Raw genomic sequence first — 9,974 nt, forward strand, 5'->3', positions numbered from 1 at the left:
CAGCTTCAGCCAGGGTCTCTCTCTCTCTCGCTAAGGCGGGAAGAAGAGAGACCCTGGGAACGAGGTTGCGAACAGACGACCAAGGACATACTAAGCGGGGAGGGGGGGGTCGATTTCTAGCATTGGCCCAATACCCTCGCGCGTTGCACCGCTTGGTGATTTGCTCTCCAATGTTTTTGATTGATTTCTCTCGTTATTTTAGTCAACGCAGGCGATTTCTTCCGCCCGGCGCCTTCACTTTTCCCACCTCTTCTTTGGGATGAGCAAAAGCATACTCAGAAACAGGTTTTCAGTAAAAGATTGAAAATCCAAAAAAACACTGGGACGATTGAAGCGGATTTCTAGATGTATTCGACGCGTACTTTTGATTTCAGGTTGAGGTAGACGCTTTTCAAACTGACAAAACTAGTGTCCAGGTCAGCACGGTCACAAAGCTGACTGTGTCCCTTTAAAGGAAACGGAAACGTCGACTGCTACGTAGGCTATAGATAGAACGAACATAATAGTGATAAAACAAAGAAAAACTTCACAGGTTTTTACACCGAGGTAAACTCGAAAATTTCGCAGGGATGCCATGGAGCTCTTGATATTAAAGTCCTCAGTGCCAAAGTCTTCGTGATAAAGTTCTTATTCTGGGAAAAGAATTATCTTTTGCTTGTCCTTGCTTGTAGGATTTAACTCTGCCCCTCACGATTTGGGAGTAGCACGTATTAGTCATTGACAATTTAGCCTGAGCCCACAGTTTCTTAAGACCGCAGATATTTTTATTTCATCTCCGTCTATGGAGAAAGTAAGTGGCTCAGACTATTTATTGCCAAAAATTCATTGAAAAAAAAAATACCACACACCTGGTATTTAAAGGGTTAATTAAGGTGGAGAGCGAAAAGTGAAATGACCAAACAAAATGAAAGAAAAAAAAAACCAAAAAAGAAAATAAAAACATCAGCGAAAAAGCCCGTTAAGCTGTTTCTTATTATGCAGTTATGCATTAGTCAATTCCAACAGTGTCCACCCCCCCCCCCCCCCCTCTCTCTCTCCCTCTCCCTGGCCGACCCCCGGGAATTAAGGGGTTTTTTTTATAAAATAAACTGGCAAATGCTCCACGGCCGGAAACAAAAAAGTTGTTCAAATCATGGGGTAGGGGTTCAAAAATGTTTTATTTTCTTCGTTTCTCGCCTTACTTTCAATAAAATCTAAGCTAATTTAGGCCACATTTATAGTCCTAGCTAGATTTTGTTTTCCGTAGTATTGTAAAAATAGGTCATTCTGCAACTCCAGTGTCCCATTTATGTCCTATCTAGACGTATTCTAGAAGAAACTTACTGAATTTGCCAATGAATTGATCACTAAAAGAAGCGACAATGCTGTTAGGTGAAAAAAGTGAGATCATCAAATGCCCGGCCCGGGGTAATTGGGTGGAAGGCTAATGCCCGACCCCAGGGATGGAAAGTGTGGGAAAATGCCCCACTATTGCCCGAAGAGGGGGATGGGCACAGCTCGGAAAAAAATTGACTGATGCATTAGGTCGTCACTCGTTACGCCGTTATGCGTTTTACTAGTTCAACCACGGAACAGAGGTGATCGGAAGCGGTCAAATAATTTTCAAGACTTTTCTTGAGAGCCGTGCAAAGTTAACAGGTTAACACAATTATCAGCCATTTTAGGTTAATTTGTCGTTCTTTTTTTGGCAATAATTCTGCATGGTAGCTAAAGCTTTTTGTCCGCTGTTCAACTAGCATGTCACTATTCTTGGCTTTGCACGTCGGTAAAAGTGAAAGTGTCTACAAATCGCGACTGGAAACTAAAAATTCCTGAGAAATTCAGCGCGACTAAGATGTCTAAGATCGCTGCATTCCGGTTTCAAACGTGCGTTTCAAACTTGACACAATTATTATTTGCAGGGTTTACTTAAAGTTACCGCGATGAGAGTAATCATGCCGAATGCATAATTATACGCAGTATAAAATATGAGGAATGCCGGAGTTGAAGAAAGAAATTCAAGAAAACTCAGGTCGTGACAAGTTTGTTCGAATAGGAGCTACTATCTGGGGTAGGGGGATCATCGAAGACACCTCTCGCGAACAACGTCTTATTGGTTTTAAAATTTGAGTTGATAAGAAATATATTCAGATCGCAAGAGTGAGCATTGCTAGATAAACAACCCCCGCGATAAACAACAAAAGTGAGTTTTGAATCCCATTGTCATTTTTTTTATTGCTGCTGATTGAGGAGTGACTATGCAATAAAGACACTACCTTTTGAGGTTGTAGCCCCCTACCCCAAGAGAGCTTGCTCGCAGGCTATTGAGGTTGAGGAAGGGGGATGCAGACGAATACCACCATCTATTTTGTGGTTTGGTGGTTCCTGTTCGAGTACACTAGATTTCACGGAGTTTTCATCACTTCCATCACAAAGAGCGTGCATTTTTAGCGCCAGTTTATAAATATGCCGTTCCACAAGTCACTCACTAGCCTGCGAACGCAGACGTATTTCCGGCTGTCGAGATTCTCCCTGCCGAAAAGGGAATCTCGACAGCCGGAAATACTTCTGCGTTCGCAGGCTAGTCACTCACATATCACATGCCATTCTCCAAACTTTATTCTGTCAGTTTTGCTCACCGAGTGATATCGAAGTGAAATCGAACCTGGTTTACGCGATTTGAAGTCGAAGCCTTGCGTGTAAAAAAAGTTGCTGTGAAGTATAGGTGATTTGCAACCAATCCCTAGAGATCCAAAAGACAGTGGTGTGGAGCCTTTTGTTTTGTCCTCCGACATGGCCGCCATACCGTTGTCTTTTTGTCTCCAGGGATTGGTTGCAAAACACCTATATAACAAAAGTTGCATAAAATATCATATATGTAAAAGGGCCTCACGACAATTTTTTTAGCACTGACGTCTTGGAGTTTTAAGGCCAAATCAGAAAATATATGTTTTCACGATCGTTTGTAAAAACCTTTCAAACTAACATTTCGTCAAAACACGTTGTCATGAAACATTGTTATATGGCCGATGTGTGTAGCCGATACATGATACAATGCAATATTTTGAATTTTCTCAATGTAATATTTTGTATAATTCTCTTTTCAGGACATCGACGAGTCAACGTCGTGAGTCATTGTCCCAGCAAATTGTCAAGGTTAATTCTATGCGTCAAAATATGGTTTTTGGTGATAAGTGCGATTCCCAAACCCAAAAATCGCTCATCTTCAAGGCGTTTTACTTTTTCTTTGTATCTGCCATGGTAATGAAGGTAGCCTTTTCTCCAGTGTACTACAGACAGCTGGGACTTAGCGCTAGTTACACAGGAATCCTCTCAGGAACAGCACCGCTTTTAGGAGTCTGGCGGACAAAACGAACAAACGAAAACCTGTTTTTCTTGTTAGTATGACAGCAAATGCGATAACGCCGATATTGGTGCTCATTCCTCGACCAGGGGAACAAGTTTGCAACTTATCACGTGTAAATCGAGGGCATCGTCAGTCTACCCGGAACGCACGGACAACTTTGAATGAAGTTTCTCACCGGAGAGCTCTTTGGTGCTCCGTGGGGAAATAAATCACGTTTAGGTTTTTATTATATACAATTTCATATAGAAACGTTTACCAAAATTGAACACTCTTGCACCTAGTAAGTAGTTGGAGGAAGCATTGCCCACGAAGACCTCTCCGTTAATACAATGATGTTCTGCAACTCAACATACCTGTATTTAATCACAAGATGTTTGGTTACAGAGCTGCCTCTACAGCTGCTCGTAGATTACAAAAATTACTAAGATTACTAGATTACTAAGACAGCTTATACAGCTTGTAATTTGGAGTTTTAGTTTTCAGTTGTTTCCTGAAGGGCGCATGTTTTTGCAACATATTCTGTGTCTTCTGAAAACGGTGTACACTGAAAAATCTAAGTTATGTCTGTTGCACGGTAACGGAAAATATCCAAATGGTCAAAGGAATATTTTAGAAGAAGAGTATATTTAATTTTTGGAGGTAATCTTATTTTGAAATTTCCGGAATATGTCCCAGAAAGACGCTCCCAAAATATTGTAAACTGTGCAGCACAGAAATGGATACGCGCTGTACAATTATTATTATTATTATTATTATTATTATTATACGATTATTTTTAATTATACAGTTACACTTTACAATAATTTTTATTTTATTATTTATTATTAAGCGCTGTCAAACTTGGATTTACTGGAGAACCGAGCGAGTTTATTTACTTTCTTGCATGCTTATTAGCTCTTATTTACTTATTTACTTACTCAATTACTTACTTACTTATTTTTTTAAAAACATTTTCTTGCTTAGCTGTTTATTTACTATTGAACACCAATCAGATAGAGTTTATTTGTTTGTGTCCGTAAACCAGGAGTTATTTTCATTAATTCTTGTTCTCTGGGACTTCAACCTTAACATGAGGTTATGTTCACACTTGGACCCCGAGCACCAGTGCCGGGGCGACCGGGTACAAAATACAAACGTGTGCTACTTCAGCGTCCGAGATACTTGATAAACGGGTGCGTTCACATTAGTGCTCAGGAAGAATCGTACTCGAGCACCGTGCTCGGAACCAAATGTGAACATAGCCTAATGTCCGTAAAAACAGGGTGTCCGTAATAGTAAGATGCCCGTGCCCAGTCACTAAAAAGGACTTTGTTCAAACTCCTTGGTGCCCAAGGAACAATCGTGTTCTCGTTTGTCAATTTCCTGTGTGCCATTTTGTTTACTGTATCTCAGGGAGGCATGGAGAAAAAGCGTGGGAACTGACAAAATCTTGTTCAGACCCGTGCCCAGGAACGGTGCCCGAGTACAACCCAGGGGGGTAGTGCCGGGCACAGTGCTGAGATTGTTGGTCTAGCACTAAAAAAATGTGTGTTCAAACTAGTGTCTGTGCCGGAGAACCGGACCCGAGCACCCAGTCTAGATCTGAACGGGGCTTAGTAATCAAAATTAATTAATTAATTAATTGATTGAGAGACGGGAAAAAACACAATTTACATCAGAACCGAGAAACAATAAAAGAACTTGTTCACTCAAAAGAATTAAAATTGACTCTTTTGACACTCAAGTAACTTAAAGTGCATATGACACGAACATTTTAATTCCTGTTTCTCATAGTTCCAAACCAATCACACAAATCTGTAAATCTACATTTCTTTTGTGAACATTTTACACATGAGGAAGGTTCTTTGCTCAGTTGACAATACTAAGATTCTGGTGCATACCAAAACTCGGCAGCTGTTAAACTGTTCACTGTTATAAGTCTTTTAAAATTCCTCAGCTCGCTAGACTTCTTACCCTGTCACACAAGCACGATCATGTCACGCCACTTCTAAAAAATCACCAACTGAATATGGCAAATGGTAAGGATGTGGGAGGGGTGGGGGACTCAGTGTTCCCCTTCAAAATCTTGTACATTTCGTCGTGTCAGAATAGATTTTAACCCGCAAACTAGCCTGTGGAACTACGAAAAGACCATGCTCATCAAAATACTTGCTATGCACCTTTTAATCTCCTCATTTGATGCTACAATACGAGTAAAGAGGGCTTTCCACCCAGCCCCAGCTTCGCGAGGCTTTGCGAATCACGTATTTCTAGTATTGATGTGGGAGGGGTGGGGGACTATTCCCCTTCAAAATTTTAAGCTTAAATGACCCTAAAGAGGGAGTAGCTCGCCACCCAATCCACCCCCACCAAGGATTCGCCCCTGCACTAGTTAAAATTACGAGGTAAAATTAACGAATCGATGCATGAAATGAAACTTTGAACATAAAGAAATGGCAAGTTAAAGTTATTGACATCTGACAAGCTTATAGATCCCCTCTTTGACTTTGGCATTTCCGCGATAATACAACACTGGGTTGATGCCCGAAAACACGGTAATTAGAGGAAATAAAATGGGTTCTACTAACTTAACAAGAGGCTTTTTTATAACAAAGGCTGTTACCGTAACGCTTATGAGAGGAATGAACAATAATGCCAGCAAACCCACCACGTATATGGTTGCTTTGGTGAGCGCGCGTTCAGCAGCAGCATTTGCGGTGTTGACAGGATTGGCTTGACCACCCTCCTCTATCATTTCAGCAATGGTGCTGTTGTGGTGACGAAGATGACGAAGGGTCATAATCTGGCCAACGATTATGACAGCAGCTGAGAGGACTACGAAGGCAGCCACCAAAACATGGAAGACTCCTGCTGGGTATCCACTAACTTGCCTTACAGTTACCAATGTTGTCGTTGTAAGCCAAACCAAACAACAAGCGATAAGGGCGCGGCGGCGGGTCACCATGTACTTGTACTGTACCACGTAATGGACAGCTAAGTAACGATCAACGGTGATGATGGCGAGGTTTCCAAATGTACCAAGAAAATACATTGCGGCTGGTATATCTTTCGGCTGGTCCTCCAGCTCCAAGTACACGTCACAAACCTGAGTGTTCAGGAAATGTTTGATCCTAAAACCGGCGATCAGTGGTGAGACATACGCTCCCCAGATGAGATCTGACAAGGTCAGGCTGCAGACCATCAACAGGCTAGGACGAAGGCGCTTGACACCACTTCTGAATAACGCGATAATAACAGCCGCATTAGCCACAGCACACCACACACTCAACAGCATCGAAAGTGGAGAAAGCCAGTTAGTGTAGTAGAAGTAACTCTTTTGGAATGACACAGATATTCCTGGGACAAGACATGACTGAGCGATTTCATCTTCCATCGTACCGGCACGCTGTATAATGGGATAAAACAATCAGTGAAACATCAAAATGTTTATTGGTTTTTTTGCAAAAGCTTTCCTTAGCCGGGAATTTTTTTAACAGCCTTTCTGTTTGCAACTTCTTGTTTTGCGTACATTAGTGTGATAGTCTTTCATCCATTAAATCTTTCATCAGTCGTTTAAAAGAATATGTGTCACACATTTCACTCGGACAATTTATTCATCCCCTACGGGTTTATTTATGGCGAACTCACAAGATGCCGGTTCGGCAGCGGGCCAACTAATTCTCCCTAGGGGCGGACCATTAGAAATCACGGGAGGGGGGGGGGGGGGATGACAATTCTCCCCAAAAAAATTCCTGCAAAGGAAAATTGCCAAAAAAGAAATTCCTGCAAACAGTTCACCATCCAAAAAGAAATTCCTGCAAGTAAACTGAATCAAAGTACAATATCAAAACACTACGTCAAGTAGTTTTATTGTACATTTCAAGGATATAACCTGCTCTTCAATCTTTTTAACACATTTCACATGTATTAATGTTTTTAGAAGTGACAATGCAACCTGATCTCCTGCTCATTTATGGATTTCAAATGTAGAAGAAATATAAAACAATTTTACTATAGCAAACCTTCAACAATCTTTCTTTTGAGTAGGAGGGGTGACAGGCCTGCGCGATTTCTAAGAATGGAAACATTTTTGAAGTGCAATCTCTCTATATTTTTGCTCTGACAATCACTTCATTTAGAGATTTTTTTTTTTTAAAGGAAATTTGTGGTGACTCTTTGAAGATTTCTCGTAGGAAAGGCTGGCTTTGTATTAAGTGCCATTTTCCCGTTAAAACATGTTTGAGGTTGGGCACGATGGTTGATATTGTCACAAAAGGCAATATTTGTCTGGGGTGTTGTCTTTTGCTTCAATGCCGATTACCTTTCTATAAATTTGACATCTGTCATTTTTTTTAATCAGATTTTTTGGGTAGCCTCTAACAAGGAGTCGTGATTTAAACTTTTTAATATTTTTTTCTCAAATTTTGTTTTTGAGGAGTTTGTTCGTAGGAGTCTTAGGGCTTCGCCCTTAACAAATCCTTTTTTGACTCCTGGTGGGCGGCTAGAGGAAAAATGCATGTATTGAAAAAAGATTTCAGTCGGCTTGAAATGTGTTTTAATATCCAGTATGGAATGGTGATGGAATCGATTGCCTTTGTATACAACTTTATCCAGAAATGTAGTCTCAGCATTTGAGATTTCAGCCGTAAATTTGATTGTTGGATTATATGAGTTTGCTTGTTCGATGAACCGTTCTATATCGTGTAAATTACTAGAAGTGTCTCACAGCGGAAAGATATCGTCAATGTAACGTTTCCAAACTGTAGGTTTTACGGCGACGCTTTGGCTAACAATTTGTGTTTCAATGTCGGCCATAAAAATGTTTGCAAAAGCAACGGCCATTTTTGTGCCCTTGGCAGTACCCGGCATGGATTTGGAGGAAGTTCCTTCCATTGAATAGGTCTTATCACGGTTTTCGACGCCATATTGACGAGCTTGAAATAACAGTGTTTGTATGGAAATCCGATGTCAAATAGTTCTCATAAAACATCACTTCTGAAAAATTCACGAATTGGAAACTTTTGGCACTTGGAAAAGGAGTTTAAGAAAAAAATTGGAGGGATGTAGCTGTGCCAGAAAGCGTCCACTCGTGTTTTGAACTTTCCATACATTTGTCTGTAAAGCGAAACAGCCGTGACTGCTACTAAAAATAGTTCGCGGGAAAAAAAAAATATAGGGAAATGTATGGAAAGTTCAAAACACGACTGGACGCTTTCTGGCACAGCTACATCCCTCCAGTTTTTTTCTTAAACTCCTTTTCCTAGAGCCAAAAGTTTCCAATTCATGAATTTTTCAGAAGCGATGTTTTATGAAAATTATTAGACATCGGATTTCCATACAAACACTGTTATTTCAAGCCTGTTTGCCTACTCGTCAAAATGGCGTCGAAAACCGTGATAAGGCCTATTGGAAATAATTTTCGTTGAGAAGGAGTGTTAGCATTTCTCTCAGGTATCGGGTGGGAATGGCAGGGTTGTTGCTGTGAAAATTATCGTATGCTTTGTGGACTCTTTGAAGCACGATCCATTTGTCGATTGCGCCGGACAAGACGTTTTTATCTTCGACGGAGAAAACAACACTGAATGTACATACTATATTTGTTGGCTTCTCACTACAAGCTTAGTTAGTTTCAAGTAAGCACTTGATTCAAGTGCACTTGAAAATCTCAAGTCGCACTTTAGAAAACTTGGCTTCACACCTGGCGACAGAGTATACACTTGAAGCACAAGCTGTCAATCATCGTTCGCGGTAAAATCAGAAATGCGATTCCTCGCCGGAAAATCATGGAGCCTTTGCAACGGAAAAACGTTTTATGTTGTTTACTCTTTATTTTGTCTTTAATTTTAACTCAGAGAGTTTTAACATTACAGGAAATGCATAGGTACTTCATTGTTTACGAGTACTTGGCGACAAAACAAAAGAACAGGCGACATCTTCTGAACTGAAAATCGATGGTTCAGGCTGTCTAAAACTGGTTTCCCTTTTCCTATTGGTCAAGTACGTTCTCAAGTGTGGTGTTGGCCATACTTGGCGGCGTACGTCGGCTTCTTTGAACTACGAACGTTTCCATGGTCACTAAGTAAAGTTGAAGTTGGTAGGTCTTACCCCTTCACACTCAAAGTAGGTTTCAAGTGCACTTAGATTATACTTACAAGCTCTAGTGTGAAGCCCCCAATTGCCTTCGGGCGCGAACTTCTCACGGCTTTTCGCTTTTGAGTTCAACTGTAATTAAAGAATGGTATTGACCAAAACGACGAAGCAGAGTTTCCTTGAAAGGTGAAAAAACGTCCCTCGAGTCATGAGGTGCGATACATTTAGTAGCTCATTTCTTTCTCGATAATCGCGATACTCGAATTTCGCGAAAAATCGAGACTCCAAACTTGAGCGGTACTGTAATTAAACCGCGCGGAGCTTTGTATGCCTTCAGATATTAAAAGAAGTTCTGTCGAAAAAAAATTGTGCAGAGCTTCCACGTCGAAAAAAAAAAATACATGCAGACAAATTGGACTTAAAAAAAAAAATTATCCACTGAAAAATATTAACCCCCCCTCCCGTGATTATTATGAATGACGATAAGAAATATAAAAAGCCAGGAAATAGTTATTGCTTCTCGACGTTTCGGGGTTATCACCATTATCAAGAGACTACT

Source organism: Pavona decussata, unplaced genomic scaffold (assembly GCF_977016875.1).
Source record: "Pavona decussata unplaced genomic scaffold, jaPavDecu1.1 SCAFFOLD_120, whole genome shotgun sequence".
Lineage (NCBI taxonomy): Eukaryota > Metazoa > Cnidaria > Anthozoa > Scleractinia > Agariciidae > Pavona > Pavona decussata.